Source organism: Saccostrea echinata, unplaced genomic scaffold (genome assembly GCF_033153115.1).
Source record: "Saccostrea echinata isolate AGI-Se365-2 ecotype Australia unplaced genomic scaffold, CSIRO_AGI_Sech_v1 ptg000081l, whole genome shotgun sequence".
NCBI classification, from domain to species: Eukaryota; Metazoa; Mollusca; class Bivalvia; order Ostreida; family Ostreidae; genus Saccostrea; species Saccostrea echinata.
In genome coordinates, this window is record NW_026889830.1 from 841839 (window position 1) to 868544 (window position 26706).

A 26706-nucleotide genomic window follows, 5' to 3' on the forward strand; every position below is an offset into this window, starting at 1 on the left:
TTCTACAAAATTCATTTTATTTAGTTTTAAATGCCATTTTTGTAATATTGAAAATCTTACTTAAGCAGTCAAATTTAGGATAATAAATGTGAAATTAGAGACAATAAGGTTCTAATTTGAACAAAAAAAATGTGCGATGTTTTATCGTAAATTAATCGTATTCTAGTTAAGTCAAATCAAGTAGAATTTTCTAGTAAATTGTAGTAAAATATTTACTATGATAAACGTTCTTAAAATTATTTTTCTTTTTTGAAAAGCATACCCATCTAAAATATTTTTTTTAAAAAAACCCAGACGTTATAAATATTCAAGTTTAATTAGTTGTGATATGTAAGCAATTAGTAAATCTAAATAACAGAACTAAATTTTGTTTCTGTGTCCTTTGCAATTTTTAAGCCGCGTCTTTTAATAGAATAGAAAAAATAGTTATCACCGGTACATTTAAATCATTTATCTATTTAAGATGTGAAGAACCTTAAAAACTATGTTGCTTAAAATATTTTCAAAATGTTCCGTTGTTTTAGGAGGTCCTTTTCCTATGAAGAAATCTCACAGATCAGGAGCACTGTTCAAGAAAGTAATCATTCTTTACGTCTTTCTCATGTGTTTTAAGTCGAGACAAAATATTATGTGATAAACATTTCCCTGTTTTCAAATAATTTCATAAAAATCTTATCATATTTATATTTGAAATCAATTATTAACTAAAATGTATTTTTTTTTTTTTACAAACTTATTGATGATCATCCAACCTTACAATATTATTGGTCAAAAAGTCAATACTACCAACTTAATAAAAACAATATGAATGTCTTCACACAATATTGCTATTAAAACACTGTAAAGGAAAAGATCCTGTCAACACTGTAAAACCAGCATAGAATATCACTTTCATTTTGGTTTGATGTCTTATTTACAAAGACTTGAGAGCTAAATACATTACAAGTAACAAGAAACATTTAATAAAAACACCATTACCATCTGAACGACGAATGCACCTCCTCCAACGTGAAAGAACGTAGCAACAGTCAATATTACTTGACGACAGATGATAGCGATTTTCTAATAAAATACTTACTGGACGAAATTTATTTGTGCACGATTCATCGTTACATGCATTTGTGTAAAACATTCATTATACTAGAAAAATTGCATGTAATTGGGGGTAACATTGAAAAATTTCGTTCCAAGGAGTAGTCGCACCATCTTAAGTATTTAGGTCTCAAGCCTGTCGTCAAGAAATGTTAACTGTTGCTACGTTCTTTCACGCTGGATTTCGTGGATTCGTCGTTCAGAGGGTTTTCTTTTTACAAATGATTCTTGACGAATCAGATTCAACCAATTTACAAGTATAATGTTAAAAGGTTAACTGGAAAAAACAAACCATTTAAATTTATGCAATTCTTAAGAGTTCAAATTTTTCTGAACTTTTAAATTGAGAAGTGAAAAACTTGTAAATTGTTCATACTCCTTGTGTCCTATTTTATATTTATAATATTTAAGTTAGTTTATCATCATTTCTGAGAGGAAAATAAAAACTAATAAAATAATAAAAGTATCAATTACAATGCTTCCCATAAATATGCAAAACAAATTACAATTAAGAAGATAACTGAAAACGTGTGTTTGACAATCTGTAGTTTGGAATTGTTTCCATCACCTAAAATAAAAAAACAATTACGTATACGTGGTTGATGTATAACTAAAGTAAATTTCCATTTTAAAAAATAGCCATGTATGTAAGAAATTAGATATAATGACAATATGAATGGATTCAGAATAGATATCCATGTTGCTAAAAAAAAAAAAGGAAGGTCATAAGTGTTCCTGCATAAACATGTATATTTTCATGCATTTTAGCAAAAGCTTCAAAAATGAATATCTTGAGTAGAGACTGATTTGCTGAGGATAATATATAGTTTTCAAAAGCATTACCATCTTTATTTTACCACAGTTAATTCTTTTTAGATTTATCTGTCAATAGTGTATCATTTACATTTTAGATTCGCATTACTTTTCTAAAACTATGTAAATGAGAAAAGCCGAAAACTACTCAGTCTGTAAAAGAAGATCTAGATATTATTATTAGTTCTTTCGCTCACATAATGTAAATTTTTTGGCCTTTCTCCTACTTAAAATATGGAATTAATTATGCCATGTGATATTGTTTTTAGATGAACAGGTTATTATTTGCTTTCTTCAGAGCATGTTAGCATGATTGTTTCACAGATAGAAACGAGTAGTTTATCACTGAAGAATATTGTCATAAATGCTCTTTTCAATCAGTATGTTCACATAAATGAACCATTGAAGTAAAGGTACAAGGAAGTTTTGAATTCTCAGGGAAATAAAAAGTTAATTTGCAATTTTGAAGTTTCGACTGGGAATAAAAGAGACAAAAGTCACGAAAATGATAATGGACCTACTTAATATAAGGTTCACAACAAAATGGGAAATATCTTAAACTATATGTTTTTAAAGGAACACATTTGGAAAAAATGTAAATGTAAAACAACTTTAGTCTATAATTCTAACCTTAAGAATTTTTTTATTGTTAGAAAGAACCGAAATCGTTATCAAGACCTAATGAAAGTCAATATATAATATCATTGACTAGTCGCGTTTTTCGACCGGTTAACCGGTTACCCAATGTGCATGCATGTATTTGGGCAATATCATTATCAGATATTGAGTAGTTATAGTGCAGGCATACACGTGCATTAAAAATGTTTTCTAAGGGATATATCATTATTTACCCACTGAAATTTCTACGGATTTTCCCGTCCATCCGATCATGACAGGTAGCACACGTCGGATGTGACAGGTCGACATGGGATTCTTACTCCTCCATGACACCTGATCCCATCCCTGATGTTTTTGGAGACCCATGGTTGCTCTGCTTCAGATTTGTATTGTTTAAATTGACTATGAGCTTAAATACTGTTCGTTTTCTCCATATTTCATGTACAAAGAATGTGTCAAGGAATAAATTCAAAGTGCTGTTTAATGGTAATATATTTAACGTGTATCTTTTAAATAAAAATATATTAAAATATATCCTTAAAATCATCAAGACAAAAAAAATGAACGTCATATATTTACCAGAATCTTCACTGACTCACCTTGTTGTTCCATCAAATGATCAAGTCTTAATTTTATGTACTCAAATTCTTCATTCATTTTAAAATCTTCATTGCACATTAGAGTTGTAACATCTAGTTCGATATTAATCTCCATGAAACTGTCCAAAATTTTTCCCAGTGAATTTTCCTGATTCAAAAAATTTACTTCATTGCCTGATGTAATTGTTTGCTTTGAAATCAAACAACATTCTTCAGCATTATCGATGAAGTTACTCAGAAATTCCCGATCTTTGTTTAGTTGGCTTAGTTTGGGGATCAGCTCTTCAGAAAACTTTCTATTTACTTCTTTCCTATATATTTGTTTATATAGCGGTTGCCGCTTTTTATGTTTTCTTCCCGTTTTACGTCAGCCAGTCTTTTCTCGTTTAGCAAAATGTTAAGACATTGGTAATCATCTTGTGTCATATCGCTTTGGTAAAAACTACGAAATAGCGTCTTAAAAGACTTCAATTCTTCTCTTTGTCCATATTATTTTATAGATCGAGTTGCCTTGCTAATGGTAGCTGTCAATTTTTCCCTGTTTCTTCTATCTAAATCTATCATATCCAAACGCTTTTTACACATTTTTGACAATATTTCCTTAGCCTTTTCTAACTTTTCTTTTGTTTTTAGATATTTGTTGTGCACAATTTTTTTCCTACTTTCGTATTCATTTTGTACGGTTTTAAAAGTATGATTTATGTGGCCCTCGGAAATGCAGGTGGCACACACAGGCTTGCAGCATGTATTGTTCGTACAGTAGAATTTAAGTTCGTTTTTCTCATGCCCTTTTACGGGGCATATACTGACAGGCATATATTATTTTTTTTCTGATAAATCATCAACAACAGATGAAGAATCTTTACTTATTTCAAAGTTGTGTTTTTGACACACATTTTTTCCTTTTCTCTTCATAGCATAAAGAGCAAACTCGAATCTTACAATCAATACAGAAATGACAACTGCTTTCATATTTCTGACAATCACTGCAAAAAACTTGAGAAACAAAGTTATTTACCAAATCTCGCATTTCACGTCTCATGTTGTCCTCTGGAAAAATCAGGATATCTTTGTTTATAACATGCACTTGTTTACACAGAGGACAAATTATTTTTTGTCGCGAGCAAAGTTTCAAAAGACAGTCGGTACAAAATGTGTGATTGCAAGGTAACATTCGAGGAATATGTGCATTTTCGTCTTAAATACAGAAACATATTGTACATTCGCAAAGAGATTCCAGTTTCTTAACAAAATTTGTAACTTCCGGTGCTCCCATCTGAAAACATAAAATATTGTATTGAAAAGCATACATTGTACAATTGACAGATTTATGGATTACTTATCTTTATGTACAGTTAAGATCCCAATGTAAATAGTGGTAAAACCTTCCTAAATATGTATATATACTAAATAATGAATTTATGATAATATCTTAGCAAACAAGACATTTTAATATAATTTTTGAGCGTATCATTGTTGTTTTATAAGAATGAAAAAAGGTGACAATAACGAAAAGTGATCGATTGAAAAACTATACAAACAAAACAAATCGCTGAATAGGGCATAGGCAAAGACGTCCAGAAAATTCTTGAGGTGGAATCAGGTACGCCTTGAGCCCTATCTATTGATTAGGTAGACGGTATAATCCGTAGTAAAATTTAGTATAAAACAAATGCATAACAATTGGTTTGAAACATGTCAGCCAAAATACGACCCAATATTAGGTTAAATTAAAATTGTTAACAAGGTTATTGAAAGAATAGAATGTACAAAATCCTGAATTTAAACCAGGTTGTTGAAATCCTTGTAACAGCAAATTATCTGTCATTAGCCTACATCGGTTTAAAAATTAATTGTACTTGTAGCTATATAGGTTATGGCATTCAATAGAATATTGCAGGGCACTCTAGATCTGTGCCTTCTTCCCTGAACTAAAAATATATGACGTCATAATAGAAAATGACGTCAAGTCACTTCAAACTTGAGCTGTTACATTATATGAAGGGGAGAGTGTTATAAACCTTATTTCGAACTGCATTAAAATATCAGACCGCTATTCCAAACTTTACGTGTCTTGATTTTATTTTTTAATCTTTTATGTCCGAATATTTTAAACAGTTTACTTAATTAAACTTGACTGAAATTCAGCGTGTTCAAAGTGTAGTTTTGAAATATACTGTTTTATACCCTTGGTTAGAGATAGAATTTATTATGAGTGTAAATATGTTAAAGAATTTTGATATCTGAATCGTGCTTGGAAAACATTTTCACGGCTTTGTTACAATACAAATTACGATATTGAGTGTAAAAATACCCTCAAAAGTGTCGGTCAGTTGAACTTCTCGTGAAATAGTTTGAACCCAAGTTTTACTATGACTATGACGCAATACTATGCTTTGAATGCATTTTAAAGCCCTGGCTTCGGGGCCACTAACAAATAAAAATCTCAGCTCAAATCTCAGCCTCAAATCTTAGATTTCTGCCTCAGCTGAGATTTTCCTAAAGCACCGTGCCACCAACATTTCTGAGATTCGTCTCACGTAAGCTGAGATTTGAGAAAAATCTTAGATTTATTTTCGTTGTTATATGCGACCTTTTTTCGAAAAATGCACTAATATGTTGATTCAATGATTGAATTTACCTTTTATTCAGTTGTTTATGCAATATTTTTGTGTAGATCGCGATAAAAACACATTCCCCCACTTCCTTCATCTTTTATTTGCTGTTTCGAGTCATTCAACAGAAAGAATTCCATTACGACATTTGCGAAAATAAATGTTCATCGAACCCACGTAAAATAATCCCAACAGAAGAATAACACAAAAAAATATCCAAATTTTGTAGTCTTGGCTCGTCTGTCGACATAAACATACAAAAACATACACCGAGGCGTCACTTCCGCCATTGTGACGTTACGTGTAGCAGGTAGGCGGATCTCTACATTTCCCAGACCGATTAAAATAAATCATTTTGATGAAACACATTTTTCTTTCTTTTGTTATATGTTAGATATCATGGTATATCTGTATTATTTTTAACTCTCCATAGCAAAAAAAAATTATTTGAGTTTTAGAGACTATTTGTATTTAGAATAAACCTGAGTGATTTTTTTTTTCTAGCAGATCCAAAAAAAAATTCGATAGTCGATATATATATAGCTAAATTTCTCACATGCTGTAATAAATTTTGTGAGTTTTCCATAAGTGTGGATAAATGTGATAAGATGAACAGCGAACATGAGCGGGTAACATACATATACTTAGTTTTACAGGATCATTTATCACGGAAATTTCTCGAACTGTTTAATTGTCGGGGAATTTCAGTTCATCCCCCCGAAAGGAAGAAAAACCGGCTAAAATTTGAACTAAGTGCATGAATAGGGAAGAGGCAAACTAACACATCAATTTTTCTATGATCCCCTGTGACAAAATGTCTCAGAAAGTCTTTTTTTCTATTTTTAGATAAATAATAAACAACGAATTTAGCACCACTTGACAAATAATCATCGTTACATTGGAAACCCAAGTCAATCTCGCATGTGCTCATCGATAATGAGAAACTGATTAATTTCTAATATCATATCGTAAATAAAAGTTTCACTGCGTAATCATGGTAACGATGTAGTTTTTTTTTTTTAAAAAACAAAGGATCAAACTTCATACTTTTTTTTTTCAAAATGTAAGTTGTCAATTTAAAATAAATACTGTTTGTTTAAAAAAAAATTGAATAAATGCAGTTCTTTTTGTGAATTATGTATCTCAGAATGGACATAGGACGAATATATTCTTATAAATAATATAAACGGTCAAGGATTTTAGTTTACGCATAATCCATTGAGAGTATAAATTCGATCCAAATTCTCAATTAAGAATTTTATAGATTTAGTTAAGAACCAAATTAGACAGACTGATATCATCAGTAATTAATAAATGGTGATTTACAAAATGTACATATTATTTTCAAAGAACAGAAATATTTGTACATGAAATTTTAGATAGATTTCTTTTAATATTTGCGTATAATTTACACTTATAAACAGTAAAATATAACTACGGGAAAAAAACGAAGACGGAGCCGAGGAGGATTTGTATTTTATCTAGTCATATTTCCTTTTCTGATATACAAGAACATTGTGAATTACATATAATAAAAATGTCATACCACAAATAGCACATTAAAATATGAATTTAATTAATTATATTAATTATATTAATTCCTATATGAATGAAGATATAAATGTTATGTATAACGTGCCACTGATATAATTATATTCCTTTTATTCTTTATTTTTTATGCTTTTTGTAAAGTTTAAAGTGCTTGATTCCATACGTGGACAATATTATGATAAGAATGGTTTACACGTGTATAATTAAGACACCCCCTCCTCACAGGAGGATCAAGTTTTGGGAGAAATGAACATTATTTCTGTGATTGTATGTTAATTTCGTGTATTCATGGATTAAAATGTTCACTCTCATAACATTTGCGATTATTTTACCAAAAATAATTCTGTGAGATTTTGTCTGAGACTGGTATACATCAATTTCAAGATTTTCTGAGAAATCTCAAATTTTTTTCTCAGCTGAGTCAGAAACAATGTTGGTGGCACGCATGTTTGAGAAAAATCTCAGACTTGAGAAAAAATCTCAGATTTGAGAAAAAACTCAAAAAAACTAGTCTGAGTTTGAGAAAATATTTGTTTGGTGGCACAGTTTGGTGAGAAAAACTCAAATTTTCTGAGAAATCTCAGATTTGAGAAAATCTCAGCGTTGGTGGCCCCGAAGCCTGGAAGCCTTTAAATAACTGCGCTCAGAGCACGCTCTTCAGTATCAAATTAGTTGGGAGACGTTAACACCAGGTGCAGGTGATAGTGGAATATTACTACATAAATAAGGAAAGTTGACGATGGAAAACTAAAGTCATTTCAATTGTCATACAATTAAGTTGTAAGTTGGTTATTATCGTCTGCAGCAAGTAGAAACATCTTCTAAATATGAAACAGATGTGACAGACTCTCCGGTATCTTTATTCCACTCTGATTCTACGAATAATTACTCTGAATTTGATATTCAATGGATGCTGGAGTCCTTCATGATTATTGACAACTTCTATGTACATAGTCTTTGGAGACTTAAGGTTACGTGGATATACAGAGTCGGCACATAATTACTGGTGCATTTTGTACCTACTGTTAATTTATAAAACGTTTAAACGCGTTAAAGGCTATAGCAAGTGTTTTAGTGTTCTCATTTAGAAGTATATCAAGAAATTCTACTTCAAAGGAATATAAAAATACATCGGTCATAAAAGGAGTGCAGTGAGTGTAAAAAAAGGAATTCCAACAGTTTGTTGGAAGACCTGGTCTCCAAAGACTACATGTATGTATGTCTATGAAGAACTCCAGCTTCCATTTAATATCAATTTCAGAGTATTCTATGTGTAGAATCAAATTGATTTTTAACAATTTTGTTCATAATTAATCACAAGATATGAAAATCTCCGAGTTCCGTTTTTATTGAAGAAGGAGTTAAAGATGATATCAAAAGCCTAGATTTTGATTTATCGTGAGGAATTGATTATTATTTTAAAAATTGGGGTAAAAAATAAAATTTTAGGAAATTTCAATTTCCTTGATTTTGATTTGGACCAGTTCTTAAGTTCAAATGTCTAGGATTACATTGCAATTTGTCACATGTTTGTTCAATTAACGGTTTAAAAGCTTTTGGGTCGCCCAATTGTGCAATGATCAGATCGTTTGCTCAAATATTGCGGAGTAAGGATTTGTTTCTTACGTCGTGGGTTCGTATTCAATGACGGGGCGTGGAGACCGGTTCTTCGGATTAGATCATTTAAACCTAGGTCCCGTGTCGCAGTGCCACATAAAAGATCCCTCACTGCTCAAGGCCCTGAGTGCCAAGTACAGGTTAAAAGCTTCCAGCACTCCACCAGCAAGTGGTGGCGTCTTAATATGAGTGACAATTTATCGATTGGACTTTAAGCAAACAAAACACAGTTTTTAGCTTTGATGATAGCACAAAGAACACTTAGCAATGATTCACATTATGAGTCGTCAGATCATTTCACACTAAATAGATTGAAGAATCTTCTCAATGATTCAAAGACGTTTCTGAAGGTTTGGTTTCTCTACTAATTACGGTTTGAAGGAGTGGCGATAAAAAGCAAATTCAAATAATTGTGGTCCCTAGCTTTCGGTGTCAGTGGTTTGGATGCAATGATTTTATGACATATGTTTACAGTCTTGTTGTGTGTCCTTCAAACTTATAGATCAAGGTCATGAAGTAAAAAATAAATAGATCTATCTGAGAGGTGTTGTAGGTAATATGCATGTAATTTGAAAGCCCTATCTTCTCTTGTTCAAAAGTATTTACCAATGTAAAAAAAAAAAGATAAAGACTGTAGGTTAAACTTGAATGTCATGATGTCAAAACCCAGAGTACATTTGGAAAGGTTTTGAAATATAAATGCCCTATATTTTCTCATTCAAAAGTTATCAGCAAACTTAGGTCAAACTTCAAAGTCATAGGGATAAAAATCATAGTACTTTTGTAAAGATCTTGTCCCATGAAATACACATGACAAATATGAACTCCCTACCTTTGTTCTTCAAAAGTAGGCAGCAATGATATTTTTTTTGAAAATTAGTCAGACTTGAAGGTCAAGGTCATGGGGCCAATTTTCATACTACGTTCAGAAACTTCTTTACACAGGTGAATGCACTTGTCACATAGGAACGTCCTATCTTCTGTCATTCAAAATTTATAACACATGTTAAACACTTTGAAAAGTGTCAAACTTCAAGGTCAAGGACACAGGGACAAAAGTCATAGTATGTTTAAAAATGACTTGTCACAGGTAATGCACATTTTAAATATGAATGTTATATCTTCTATCATTCAGAAGTTATAACCAATGATAAAAATTTTAAAAGTAGGTCAAACTTCAAGATCAAGGTCAGGGGGTCGAAATTCATGATACAAACTTTAAGATCAGGGTCAGGGGATCAAAAGTCATAGCATTCGAAAACGACCTGTCATAGGTAATGCTTATTTCAAATATGAATTCTCTATCTTCTTTTTTCGCCAGACATTTAAACAGTTTCAAACGCTTTTTAATCAAATTTAGTCTAAAAGAAAAGACCTGACAATTTGTTTGAAATATGTCTGAAAGAATTCGACCTAAGAATAGTTTGTTTTTTTTTCATTAAAACGACCGTATAATTTGCAAAAACTGTCCTTAAAGATGTTGTTGAATTCCTTGAAATTTTAACTAAATTGTCATAAGCTTGCCTCGGTATTACAATTGTTCGTAATTAGAGCAAGCTCTTGCGTATCAAATCAGTTGGGAGACATTTACACCATATGCAAATGATTTTTGAATATTATTTTAAATAAATAATGAAATTTACGATAGAAAATCATGAGTCATAACGTTTGTACAGGCCTGTAAGTGGCCTTTAAAATTTAGGCGCCAGCTGGCGCACTACCAAAAAAATTTAGTCGCCATTGCAAATTTTTAGTCGCCAGGCCATTTTTCTAAGGCGCCAACTGTAAACGTTAAGAGGACTGGGTGGTTATGGCCATTTTTAGACTTTATTGATCTCCTTTAGAAGAAGAGCTCCATATAAAGATATACAAAAATGAACAAATTTTAAAACTAAAATGTATGAATTTTTTCTTTGCCAAATGATAGTTGACAGCTTAAGATTTCATATCTAAAAAAAATAAGTTATATCTGATGGTTAATTTGTTGACCCCCCCCCCCCCCCGCCTCCTTAATAGATTATAGAGACCAATGACATGCCTAAGAAAATACTACATGTCCATGGCTAAAAATAATTTCCTCTTCTTTTAAATTTCTTTTCGCTTTTTCAGAAAAATTGTTAGAAATGTGAAAATTTCCGGAATTCGACGATCGCCAAGTCAATTTAAAATGGTCGCCAATTTGGCGACTTATGGAAAAATTTTAGGCGCCAATCAAAAATATGAGGCGCCATGGCGACTAATTTAGTCGCCAATTAGAGCCCTGTTGTAGTAAAATTAAGTTACTAGTTGGCCTATATTATCTGTAGGCAGTTAAACATGCAAAAAAGTAACAAATGTGACAGGCTCTGTAATGTCTTTTATTTTGAGTTCACTGGGATAAATCAAAATCATGTCGGCTAAGGAAGCAGCACAATTAGCACAATTAGGAAATTCTAATAGATTGTTTGAAAACCTGGTTTCCAAAGACTACATTGATATTGTCAAAAAGGAACGCCAGCATCTTTGGAATATCAACTTCAGAGCACTTGTATGTAAAATCTGAATAATTTTTAATAACGTTAATTTTAGATGATTAAGAATCAATTTATAAAAGCTTATGGGGTCCAGTTTTATTCTGAAAGCATTTGTCCTTGATCAAGTATGAGCTAAAACTCCATATAGGGATTTTCATTACCCTATTTTGCAGTTTATGTCCATAGTTTGAGCTTCTCGTCAGTACTTTTTGAGGTTGTAATACACCTTATTCTTTTTTCTAATGCACTTTTGATAAAATTAAGATTAAATAATGATTTCAATTGCTATGCTTATCTATTTGTTTTATAAGTAAAATGTATCATGCATAAGGAATTAATCATTGTCTTTACGTCAATCAATATCATTGCCAAAAACGTTAATAAGATCAAATTAAAAAAAAAATAATAATTAAATTTGAAGTATAAAGTATAATCCAGAAACGGCAATTTCGGATCTCCATCATTACTCTGAATTTTGATACAAAATCTTGTGATAAAATGGGATAATAATAAACAGCTAAATTAGATGCTTCAATCGGCTTTTCCAATACGGATCTCCATTTCACATCCTAGATGACACTGTATTAGATCACAAACTTACTTACTGTATAACTGATAATACACTTCGATCTTGTTTCATTCTATCTTGTGTTGTCAGTACCTTCTCACATATTGCATGTACATGTATATTTCTTGAAATAAATCAAATTTGTTCAATATCTGTCATAAAATTAAATGTTGTGTTTAAATAAATGCTCCTTGTCTTGATCGGGTAAACGAGAAATTCCGTAGAAATTCAGTGTGTAAAAAATGGACTTACAGTTAGTATGAAAAACGTCAGTCAGTATTAGACATAATGATATACTGCATTTGCTTATAAGATCATTGTATTGACCATAGCACTTGGAATGATGACTTCAAACGAGGCTGTTGATAACCTTATTTCATCAACTTGTTGGTTAATAGATTAAAAATTGATCGTATGTAAAGCATGCTCTGGCGTATCGAATCAAGTGGGACACATAAAACCATATGACGGTGATAAGGGTACTAGTATATCGTTACATAAACAAGTTGACGATAGAAAAGTTGAAGTCATCACGTTTATCATAAAGTTTTGTTGTTCGGTTAACATTAACGTCTTTTTATTGTAAAGTACCCAGATATGAAACAGATGTGTCAGACTCTGTGGTATCTTTTATTTCACTTTCACTGGGATATATCGAATCAACATATGAATGAAAAAAACTATTGTTAATAGACAAGAAGTCCATGGGTCACATCGCTCACCTGAGCACACTGCCTAGGAAGAAGCAGAAATCGGTTCGGTATTTTGAAAAGTTTTAAGAAGGACTTAAATTTACATTACCTCAGCATGTTTCTATATCAATATTACTAATCATGGCTTTGCTGTTCTCAAACAGAAGAATTTTAAAGATTTTTTTCCTATGTATTTCTATGTAAATCTGATTGGTCGTTGTGGCCCCACCCTTCCCACCGTAAATTTGAACAAATATGAATTTACACTACCTGTGGATGCTCCTACAATAATATGACTAATCATGACTTTGCTGCTCTTGAGCTTCAGATATTTTCAAGATGATTCCTATATATTTTTATGCAAAACTTTGACCCTCTGTTGAGCCCCAAACCCCTGGGAGGTCATAAATTGAACAAAACCTAAGGTTGCTTCTGTATATAAATGACTATTAATGGCTAAGTTGTTCTTGAGAAGAAGATTTCAAAGATATTTCCTATGTAACGTGTATGATCAGGTTCTTACAAGGGATATATAGGTTTTCCTTTTACTCTGTCTGAGTTAATGATTGGACAGCTATATCTGAGGGTATATCACATAGTACTTATATTTTCTCTTTCATCTAGAGATGGGGACTGGGTATTAGGTACTACTTGCACTGTGTTTCTCCCCTAGGTTGCTATTGATAGATAAGAGCCAGTTGTCTCAATCTTCTTCAGATTTACTACACCCAGAACTTAAGTACGTCTTAATATTTCACATGTGTATCCCTTGTAACAAGACCTTCCCTTTGATTCGAACAATTATGATCCGTTAACTTTAATTGTTCGTAATTAGAGCAAGCTCTTGCATATCGAATCAGTTGGGAAACATTTACTCCATATGCAAGTGATGTATGAATATCACGATAAATAAATAAGGAAATTTACGATAGAAAATCTAAGGTCATAACTTTGTAGTAAAATTAAGTTACTAGTTGGCCTATATTATCTGTAATCAGTAAAACATGCAGAAAAGTAACAGATGTGACAGGCTCTGTAGTGTCTTTTATCTTGAGTTAATTGGGGTAAATTAAAATCATGTCGGCTAAGGAAGGAGCACAATTAGCACAATTAGGAAATTCTAATAGATTGTTTGAAAACCTGGTTTCCAAAGACTACATTGATATTGTCAATGAGGAAAGCCAGTATCTTTGGAATATCAACTTCAGAGTATGTAAAATCTGAATAATTTTTAACAAGATAAATTTTAGATGAAGAAGAATTATCAATATATGAAAGCTTATTGGGTCCAGTTTTATTCTGAAAGCATTTGTCCATGATGTGAAAAAGCCTGCTCTTTAATTTGTCATGAAGAATGGTTGTATTAAGCATAGAAAAAAATATGTTCTGATGACATTGATGTTTGAATAGTTTTGAGATTTTAAGCTTTTCAGAGGTTCTCTGGATTTTCTTTTAGAATCCACATTTTGATTTATACCACTATCTGAATATGTTGTAACATAATGCATCGGAAGTCTTCTCTTCACACCATTTAATATTTTGGTATGGATTAAGGATAAGAGCCTGGTTGAACATTTACTGGAGTCTACAATATATCTTCGTTTTTGAGGATTTTTATGAAGTTTAGGAATCCAGTATAGGTACGATATATTAAACTTAATTGGATTGACTGGATTGCTAAATGTGTTGTCAATAGTAATTCGAGTTGATATAGATCAACTCGTACATATTCATTTTATTATTAGATAATTGTTTTGCGCATTTTACATGTAAGCCATTTCATATACAATTTTTATATCTGATTATAACACTTCCTTTAAAAGGGATACATCTTTTCAACTTTCATCACAAAAAAAGTCGGATGAATGAAAACGATATCATTGAATACGGGGATCTTTTAATAACAATTTTTAAAAAATTCCTATCGACAAAAAAGTAAAAACAGTTGATAACATTATGTGAAATTATATTTAAAACGTGTATTTTTATGCTTATTTTAAGTTTGGGAATTTAATTATTCAACATTTACTAACAACTACCTTTTCAGAAGTCTTTCTCTGGAGTAACATTTTGAAATGGAATAGGGATAATGTAAGAAAAATAATTTAACAACAATGTATTGAATTATAAGTGATTTTGTATGTTGTATAATACTGAATTCGTCATTCATCCTTTGGGATATTTCGGCAGAAATTCAGTTTGCTAAGTAGCTTACAAGTGTTGTGTCAGTTATGAACATGCTGACACCTGTTCTCGAATGAACTGCATGCTTGCAGAGATAAGAACTGCCCATACTTACTATCTCCAGATTTTCATATATTATGTTCCATTTTCATATCTAGTCACGCGAAGAAATAAACACGGAGAAACCCGTTTTAAAGTGAAGTCACAATGACACAATGGGACGAGCGAGATATAAAAAAATTATAGATTAAGGGCAGCAAGAAATACAAATACCAAGTCCAGTTTTGCTGTTTTTAAAGAGGTAAAATGTAAACATAATGTTTTCGTTTTGGTGTACGAGTGTTATTGAAGTGTACTTCACATAGACATGCTTTAGTAGACTTTTTTTTTCATGTAGCTCTAGCAAATGTGTTTTAACAGATAAAATTCTTGATAACAAACTAAGAAATGTTCTATTGGTTTTAGCAAATTTGAGAATTCTTTAAGTGCAATTCAAAAAATGTTTGTCGTGCTAAATGGGCCTCTGTACAGCAGTTGTTTTAAATTGAACCCCAAATAGCAGATAAGCAAGGAAAATCAAAATATGTCGTGTTCTGATAGAACGAATATGATTTTTTTTATTTCAGCTGAGTGCGTGTGCATTTCTTATGTTCACACAAAAACAGTGAAATAAATGAATAACTACTGTAGAAAATACTGTATGTGTGCTTTAAAAAGCGGGCTTCATATTTTAGCGGCTTTGGCGCAGACAACAATGCGCTCATTCATGAGCATATGGCTAAGAAATCATTCTGCTATATTTTATCAATATTTCAATGCATCAACAGGAAATTTAAAAAAGAAATAAATAAAGCACTTTTTTTCCTTCAATGCTCTAACAAAAAAGTTTTCTGAATACAAAACTGCCATCCCCAAATACATTTCTTTACACATATTTTTCATCTTAATGCAATTTGCAAATTATATGATAGAAGAGAGTAATCCATTCCAGGCCGATACCGGCGACAATAAAGCAGTCAGGTGCAATGAATGTGAAGGGTATACCCCAGTGCTGATATCGTAGATAGTATAATAGAATATGGCGCATGCTGATATTACAGATACTAGTAGTATAACAGAATATGGCGCATGTCTATTTACCAGTGGTGTTCAGCTTTAATTAGTTACTTGTAAATTAGCTCATTGCTAATGGATCACCTTCTTATAATAAGTAATTCAAAATAAATTTAAACTTTCTACATAAATCTTAAAATCCCAGTCCTACTATGTACTAAAATGTATCCCCCCTTAATAATTGCATCAAGTATGAGCTAACACTCCATATAGGGATTTTGGTTACCCTATTTTGCAGTTTCTGTCCAAAGTTTGACTTTTTCGTCAGTAATTTTTTGAGTTGGCAATACACCTTATTCTTTTTTCTAATGCACTTTTGATAAAATTAAGATTAAATAATGATTTCGATTGTTATGCTAATCTATATGTTTTATAAGTAAAATGGATCATGCATAAGAAATTAATCATTGTCTTTACGTGAATCAGTATCATTGCCAAAAACGTTAATAAGATCAAATTAAAAAAATAATTAAATTTGGAGTATAATCCAGAAACGGAAATTTCGGATCTCCATCATTACTCTGAATTTTGATACAAAATCTTGTGATAAAATGGGATTGATGTAATAATAAACAGCTAAATTAGATGCTTCAAACGCCTTTTCCAAAACGGATTTCCATTTCACATCGTAGATAACTCTGTATCAGATCACAAACTTATTTACTGTATGACTTATAATACACTTCGATCTTGTTTCATTTTATCTTGTGTTGTCATTACCTTCTCACATATTGCACGTACATATACATTTCTTGAAATAAATCATATTTGTCACTCTCTGTCATAAAATTAAATGTTGTGTTTTAATAAATAAGTCGTATGGTTCTACCAAATATCAAAATACTTGTGTACCACAAAAAGGCAAAGTTTTATGAAGTATGTAGATTACGAACAGTATCCATGCTCATAGTTACCTTCACCGTTCACGGTAGCTCAGTTGGTAGAGCACTCGCTCCGTGATCGGGAGCTTGTGAGTTCGAATCTCAGCCGCGACTGACCTAAGTCGATAAAAAATGGGTAGCAACTGTTCCTTCGCCATGCGCTCGGCACTTTGAAGTGAAAGTTGCGGGTTTTTCGGATGAGACCTTAAAAACCGAGGCCCCGTGTCACGACAGGCGTTGGCACGATAAAGATCCATCACTGCTCAATAACCCTGAGTGCCGAGTAAAGGTCAAAATTTGAAGCCCTTCTCCGGAATATGGTGACGTCTCTTTATGAGTGAAAAATTCTCGAATGGGACGTAAAACAACACACAATCAATTAATCATAGTTACCTTCATCGTAGCTTAGTTAAAGTTGGATGAGAACTTAAAAAACCGAGGCCCCATGTTCTGGTAGGCGTTGGCACGATGAAGAACTCTCACTGCTCAATGGCCCCGAGTGCCGACTAAAGATCTAAATCTGAAGCTCTTCACTGATATCTGGTGATGTCTCTATTATGAGTGAAAAATTCTCGAACAGGACGTAAAACAACTCACAATCAATCAATGAATCAATCAAGCTAATAGTCCATTAAACAATACAAATCGGGAGAAGAGCAAACACGGACCTCCAAAAACATCAGAAAAAGGATCAAATTCCATGGACGGTTAAGCATCCCATGTCGACCGATCACACATGCCGTATGCTCTTTGTTTTGATCGGGTAAACGAGAAATTCCGTGGACATTCAGTATGTAAAAATGGCCTTACAGTTAGTATGAAAAAGTCAGTCAACATTTGACCTAATGATAGACTGCACTTGCTTATAAGATCATTGTATTGACCATAGCACTTGAAATGATGACTTCAAACGAGGCTGTTGATAACCTTATTTCATCAACTTATTGGTTAGTTGATTGCTCGTTTCAAAAATTGATCGTACGCAGAGCATGCTCTGGCGTATCGAATCAACTGGGAGACATGAAACCCATATGAAGTTGATAAGGGTACTAGTATATTGTTACATAAATAAGTTGACGATAGAAAAGTTGAAGTCATCGCGTTTGTCATAAAGTTTTGTTGTTCGGTTAACATTAACGTCTTTTTCTTGTAAAGTACCAAAATATGAAACAGATGTGTCAGATTCTCAGGTGTCTTTTATTTCACTTTCACTGGGATATATCGAATCGACATATGAATGAAAGTAACTATTGTTAATAGACAAGAGGTCCATGGGCCACATCGCTCGCCTGAGCACACTGCCTAGGAAGAAGCAGAAATCAGTTCAGTATTTTGAAAAGTTTTAAGGGGGGACTTAAATTTACACTACCTCAGCATGCTTATATCAATATTACTTATCATGGCTTTGCTGTTGTTAAACAAAAGAATTTTTTTCCCTATGTATTCCTTTGGAAATCTGATTGGTCATTGTGGCCCCACCCTTCGCACCGTAAATTTGAACAAATATGAATCTACACTACCTGTGAATGCTCCTATAATAATATGAATAATCATGACTTTGCTGTTCTTGAGCATCAGATTTTTTCAAGATGATTCCTATATATTCTTATGCAAAACTTTGACCCTCTGTTGTGCCCCAAACCCCTGGGAGGTCATAAATTGAACAAAACCTAAGGTTGCTTCTGTATATAAATGACTATTAATGGCTTAGTTGTTCTTGAGAAGAAGATTTCAAAGATATTTCCTATGTAACGTGTATGATCAGGTTCTTACAAGGGATATATATAGGTTTTCCTTTTACTCTGTCTGAGTTAATATCTGAGGGTATATCACATAGTACTTATATTTTCTCTTTCATCTAGAGATGGGGACTTTTCCTTGGAATTCCACGGAATCTGTTATTGAATTCCACGGATCCTATGGAAAATGTCTAGTAGAAGTACTTTTATAAAAATAATAAAAGTGAAATGATTTTAAATGATATAAAATAAATATAAAATATAAACTTGATAAACTAAATAAACTATTAAACATGTCATAAATGCGTAAATGATAAGATTTCTATTAAAGTTTCATTCTTTCCATTCTTTACTAACATGATTGGGTATTTAGTGACATAGCTTTACACATTTTGGATCCACACCTGTACTTTTACATGACCACACATACATCTATTGGTCAGAATTTGAAATGGATAGATTTCATTGGTTTAAAGTTTGGTCATTGTGGGGTACTGAGTTTTATTCAGTTTTAGCTCAAGATTTAGATTTAGATTTCAAATGGAGAAGACATATTGCTGCTGACTTAATTATATATAATATTTGGAAATAATGACAGTTCCCTAAAAGGTAAGTTTTACCTTTTTGTAATAGTGTTGGATTTGTACAAAAATAAAGTAACAGAACTTGCCAGCATATATGTTTTAACTTTTATTTAAATTTGTTATTCAAAACCTAGATCCACCCCTTAGTTCTCCCTTACCTGTACATACTTATATATATACCTAAGGGCATTGGTCAGATGTTTTGGAAGTGGTCATTGTTATTTTGGTTTTTATTGGTTATTGATTTGAAAGTTCTGATTCTATTGGTTTTATTGACTGGGTTGGAGTTTTCCCGCTTTATTAAGACCATTCTATATATATATATTCATAAAAGACATTTTTGACTTTGGACAGATTTCCATTTTTGGTAAGTTACTAATATTATTTCATATTTTAAATGTTCATCCTATAGTATGCAAAAGTTATTTCCATTTGCACTTACTAAAGTGAATGAATGAATTTGAAAGAAAGTTATTTTATGATGTATATTTATTATTGATTACAAGATCAATATTAAGTATTTAACAGAAGTAATTTGATGTTAATCAGATTATATGTTTTTATGATGATCAAAGATATATTTGATGACATTGTTCAAAGTGAGCAATTGATATATATTTTTAAAGGGATAATATTTTTAAATAAATTGTATTAAATTACAGATCACCATTCATGTAGATACTTCTACATTAACAATTTGTGGGAAAGCCTATTCCCATAGAATGGTGAGATTTAGATTTATATGTTTTTAATCTGGAATATATTTTTTTATGAATATTATGGGAGTAATTAATATGTAAAGATTTATATATTCGAGAGTTATCTCCCTTTGATGACAATGTAAATATAAACGATGATAATTCAATAATTATCTTCATGTGAAATAATGAACATTGTGTGTGATAATTATTTACATTATATTTATTGTTGTTTTTATGATATTTACAGGGCTTACATATTACAACACAATATATATATAATCACTCCACTGTGCAATAAATCTGATGAACCCTGACAGGAGTGTTGTGTTATATACTTCCATAGTGATACCCCTGTTACATTTTGGCGCCCACGTTGGGACACAGTGGCTTTGAGTGCAGACTGGAGACGAGTGTATGGTGTGTGGTACGTTTACGGATCCATGGAGATCGTCAAGCCGTCAGTGACGCATAAACTTATCTGTGATGACTGTGTTTATCCACCCAAGTTACAAACTTTGATCCGCGCCTAACAAGTGACATTCTGAAGGATCATCAGTGACACCGGTGTAGTGCATTTGAGGCTGCATGCAATAATTTAATCTGTGATATTTATCTTTACCAGCTGGTGAGTTACATGCATGTTAATAAACTGTAGATTTTAGAACTTGGTGCACCGTAAGAGTTGAATATGTAAATATATATATTTTTTTCTTTGTAAAGAATTTAATATTCACGATCGATCAGTGGTGTAAATTTTTTTGAATAGGCCTACATTTAGCTAGCTAGTAATATTTTTATAGATCAAAGTTGATCATTGTCTGTCTGTTCTGTCCGTCATAACTGGGTTTGTTATCATTTTTTTGTTGTGCACATATTGGTATTAGAACTTTAAAATGTAAGAAGAACTACAGTGAGAGTGAGAGCATGGGTAAGTTGTGTAATTAACAGTGCACATATTTCCCACATTCCATTCCCAGTATTAATTAGTAGCTAATTGCTATATCTTTCATCTGACATTTTACAGACAAGACAGTAAGACTACAACAGTTGAATTTACTAGTTATATTGGTCGTATTCAAGTCAGTTGATCTGAGTTTGTCGTGATATTTTGTGAGGTCATTGTTGCTTCAGTGTTATCAGTGATTTTGTAATTGTCTGGTAGTTTATCCCAAACACCCTATTACCCAAAATCCCATTACCTTTGCATTGTACATATTATTTATTGTTTACAGTAGTGTTTATATAATTTCATTCGTATCAATTTAGATCGGGTTCGGTTTCTTATCCGCATTTCAGTCGAGTTCGGTTTTGTTTTGCGAATTCCGTTCGAGCTCGAAATCCGTTTCATTCATAAACCGGAAGTTTACAAAACGTGATTCGGTAATTCTTGATTTTTTTGTTTTCAGCACTTTAATTTTGTTTTAAAACATCAACAACAATCTTTGCATTCAGTTTTTGTGTTCTTGTGTTGTTATCTCAAAGATTCCTACGTCTCAGGTAAATATTTCTGCATAAAACCTTGTGTTTATTTGATTATTTGCACTTAATTTCTTCAACGTAAAATCAGCTGATTTTGATTGACAAGAAAGTTCATATTGACAAAATTATCTGTTTGTTTTCAATATTGAAATTATTCGCTGATACTTTTGATTTGTTTTTGAATTGATTCACGCTTACCAAACTTGCTTATTACAGTGCAAAGAATTAAAAGTTTATTTTGCAGGTTGTAAATTGCATTTTGTCAGCCATAAGATAAAATATTTTGAGTGCATTTATTGACCGGAAGTGCAACACTTAGCGGAAGTGCATCCTACTTTCATTTTCTATTTATATTTTGACATTGTTTATACCTTCCCAAAGATTATTAGTTCATTCTGAACTACCCTCCTCAGCTATGTTAAGGAAGGAAATGGAAAATGCGATCTTGGTACATTCTTAATAGGTATTATTTTTAAGAATCTCTGTAACAAAGTAACTGTAAACATTTAGGAAAGGTAATATAGATATCCATAATGGATAGGTTTGTGGCTCACTCAGTACCAGCTACATCGCATGTATCAGCTGTGTGTCACGTGACTGATATGAAAATAGAATTGTTCAGCCGAATGTAGAAAATGAGGCTAGTGCAAGGGCATACGCATCTTTTTGGAGAAAAAAATTGATACATATTAAAAAAGATTTACATCGGCTTTCCGAAAAGTGCTGGGAGCTACTTTGAGTTGTTTCGGAAAGACTCGTAATTATGCCAAAAATATGTATAATAGCTTAAAATTTCCACTTCGCTTAAATTCTGTCATGAATAAAAATAATGTTATGCCGACTAGAATCAGCTCCCAGCACTTTTCAAAATATACATAATATAAGCAATTGATATTCCATACTTCAGCTCAAACAGTCTAGTCTATGCCCTTGCACTTTTGAGGTTAATCAGGCATACACGTATCGTGTTAGCGATATTCTTTACATTCTCTGTCTATGTGCAGCTCCATAGCACCTACATAAATTAATACTCTACATTATTGTTTTAAATAAATTATTTCCTTTTAATTTTATTAATTAGATTTAAACATTGGCGAATGTTTTATATTTATTTAAGCATTTTTGTAATTATTAAACCAATGGATCCACTCCTCTGGATCACTTGTACTGCGTCAAGTCAAGGCTAGTGACGTCATATATGACACAAGATTTGCTTCTAATAACTCGGCAGTATTGCTATCAGATGTTGTGATTTTACAAGCTTTTATAAATAATTGATAAGATAAATGAATGCAAGTTGTTATTTACGCATCAGTATGTGGTTAAATAGATTTTTGTCGCTTGTTAAATTTTTAATGACGTCACAATAAAACTTCTCATACGGTGCATCACTAATGTGAACTCAGGCCTTCCTTAACGTAGCTGAGTCCTGGAATTATTTGCAATTTTATTTCACCATGAGATAAATTACAGGTACAAACAGTTGCTTTATTTTGAATATTGTGTATTATTCTGCAGCATTGTAAATATTGTGTACTATTATTTGTGTTACCATACAACAATCATGTCTGAAGAAGCAGCGATGACAAAAGAGGAAGTGAAGAACATGCTTATTGCCTGGAAGGCAATGAAGTTGAAGCCTAAGGCTGATACCCCACAGGACTTCATAGACTGGATGACCTCTACATTTATTAAGGAAGAACCTACAGAGACAACTGAATCTCCAAGCACTACAGCTTCCAGTAACACAGTTCAACCTCCACCATCTTCTGGGAAACCTATGCCTTACACTCCGTTTCCACGGATATCGACTTTCACAGGAGATAGTAAGAGTGATGTTACTTATGATGTTTGGAAGTATGAAGTGGAATGTCTCATCAATGAATCATATCATCCAGACACTATCCATCATGCCATTAGACGTTCGTTGAAGGGAGAAGCGAGCCGTGTGATAGTGCATCTTGGACCAGGGGCATCTACTCAAAGTATCATTAAGAAACTAGATAGCATCTATGGTACTGTAGCTGAGAAAGAGGACATCCTGTCCGAGTTCTATAGTGCTAGACAAAAGGATGATGAGGAATGTGCAAGATGGAGTTGCAGATTAGAGGACATTTTAAGCAAAGCCATACAGAAAGGACTTATTGCACAGTCACAGTCCAATGAGATGCTACGGACAATGTTCTTCAAAGGATTAAGGCCATCACTGAAAGATATTTGTGGACATCTCTTTGACAAGACTCTCAACTTTGATGAGCTCAGATCAGCAGTGAGGAAAGTAGAGATGGAGCATCAACCTCAAATCAAAGAGAAGAAATCAGCAACTGCAAAAGCTGCAACACCTGCTGAACACTCTACTGATAGACTCGATGATCTTGAGGCAAAGATTAATCAACTGACCACTGCAATGCAAGGTTTTACGAATCGTCAGTACACTTACAACAGACGATTACCACAAACATTCAGTGCACCTAGACCATCCTATCAAAGAGGTAGACAAGATAGAGTTTATAGAGGAGGATACAAACAGAACCCTAGGATACCTCCACCTCAGGTCACACATGATGATGTGCAGGAACCTCAGAGATATAGGAGGAAGGAACCACCTACTTGCTATAGATGTGGACAAGTCGGACACATTGCAATCGGATGCAGGGTAATGGTGGATCACAGACGCCAGACTTTAAACTACAACAAGTCAACCCCTGGGGACGAGGAGTTGTCTCGAGGACCAAGAGTCCCAGAACGGAAATTATAGGAAAACCAAATGAGATTACAGTTGCCATCAACGACATTCAGTGTACCGCTCTTCTAGATACTGGTGCTACTGTATCTACCATAAGCCAGTCTTTTTATGATCAGTACCTTCAAGATGTAGAGTTACATCCCATTGAAGAGGCTATTAATATAGAATGTGCTGATGGACAACTGATGCCATATAGTGGTTATGTGTGTGTCAACCTAACACCATTTGGTATTTCAACATTGGACAGACTCCAGGATTGTTTATTCCTTGTTGTTCCAAATAGCAACTACAATATGCATGTTCCTGTGCTTATTGGAACCAACATAATCCAGAGTCTTATAGATGTCACAAAGGAGGAATATGGATCCAGATTTCTTCAAGAAGCAGCTTTAACGACACCCTGGTACTTAGCCTTCCGCTGTATTGCTATTAGAGAGAAGGAATTAAGTAGGAATGGGTATTCCCTAGGCTTAGTGAAAAGTGCAGAGACATCCAGAGTGATCATTCCTCCAAACAGCAACATTACCATCAATGGGTACATTGATAAGAAGATTCCTTACCACAGATGTATTGTTATGATGCATGAATCTAACAAATCCTGTATTCCAAGTGATGTTGACATTGAGGCAACTCTCCATCCTTATCTGTTTGAGGATCATCAGATAATGCCAGTAACCATCAACAACGTCACAACTAGAACCATCTCAGTTTCACCAAAGAGCATCATTTGTGAGATTCAGCCAGTAGAAATACAGGATACAGGACCAACATCTAGTGAATCTTCATCAGTGTCACCAGAATTAGAAGACATTATATCCAAAATTCATTTGCCAGAGGATATATCAGATGAAGAACAGCAAGCATTCAGAGAATTAGTGGAGTCATACCAGGATATATTTTCCACAGGTGCTACAGACATTGGAACAACAGACAAAGTGAAACACAGGATTGAACTTGCTGACTCAACACCATTTAAGCAAAAGTACCGACGGATTCCACCTGCTATGATAGATGAAGTCCGGTCACATATTAAAGAGTTGTTGGCAGCAGGAATTATTAGACCTTCACACTCACCTTTCTCCTCCAATGTTGTACTGGTCAGGAAAAGTGATGGATCTCTACGACTCTGCATAGATTATCGACAGTTGAATTCAAGAACTGTAAAAGACAACTATGCCTTGCCCAGAATTGAGGAGATACTGGACTCACTATCAGGAAACACCTACTTCAGTGTTCTCGATATGAAATCAGGATACCACCAAATAGAAATCGAAGGGCGGCATAAAGAACGAACTGCATTCACTGTAGGCCCTCTTGGATTTTACGAATTCAATAAAATGAGTTTTGGCTTAGCTAACGCACCTGCAACTTACCAACGTCTACAAGAGCAATGCTTAGGTGATTTACATCTTAAAATTTGTTTTATATATTTAGACGACTTGATTATTTTTTCAAAATCTTTCAGGGAACATATTAACAGATTGCAGCAAGTATTCCAGCGTATCAGAGAATATGGGCTTAAACTTTCTCCAAAGAAGTGTTCACTCTTCAAGAAGAAAGTTAGATATGTCGGACACATCGTATCTGAAGATGGGGTTGAGCCAGACCCAGACAAGTTGTCGAAAGTCAAAAACTGGCCAGTTCCAACAAATGCAGAGGAAGTTAGGCAATTTTTAGGCTTTGCGGGTTATTACCGTAAATTTATACAGGATTTTGCCAAGATTGCCAGACCATTAATTGACATTATGGCTGTTGGAAAGAAGTCTAGAGGAAAGCAGAAACCAGACCCAAAATGGAAATGGGAACGAGAACAACAGGAGGCATTTACTTTACTTAAGGATAAGCTTACTTCACCACCTGTTCTAGGTTATCCAGATTTCACCAAACCATTTAAGTTACACACGGATGCTTGCCAGACAGGTCTTGGTGCAGTATTATATCAAGAACAGGAAGGAAAAGATAGAGTCATTGCATACGCAAGCAGAGGATTGAGCAAGTCTGAGAAGAACTATCCAACTCACAAGCTTGAATTTTTGGCATTGAAGTGGGCGATTACTGAAAAATTTTCCGACTATCTACAAGGAAAGGAATTTACTGTCTACACTGACAACAACCCACTTACCTATGTTCTTAGTACTGCTAAATTAGATTCTACTGGACATCGTTGGATTTCTGCTTTGGCCTCCTTCAACTTCAAAATTTTATACAGACCGGGAAAATCAAACACAGATGCGGATAGACTTTCCAGACTCGACAACACAGAAACCATCAGCAGCGACTCTATTAAAGCTATATGCCAAATTGGACAGCCATATGCAGAGACTTTAGCCATAGATGATGCTATTTGCCAGCTTATGCAGCCAAGTTTAGAAATAGCAGATCATTTGGACATATCAGCTATTCAAGATAAAGACCCTACTGTTTCTTTCTGGAAAACCCAAGTGGAATTAGGAACCAGACCAGATAGGGATTCTTTGAACACTGAAAATGACTTAATTTTCTACAGGAATTTTTCCAAATTCAAAGTCAAAGAAAACATCCTATTGAGAGAAGTGAAAACAGAAGATAGCACCATCCATCAATCTGTCATTCCCATGTCAA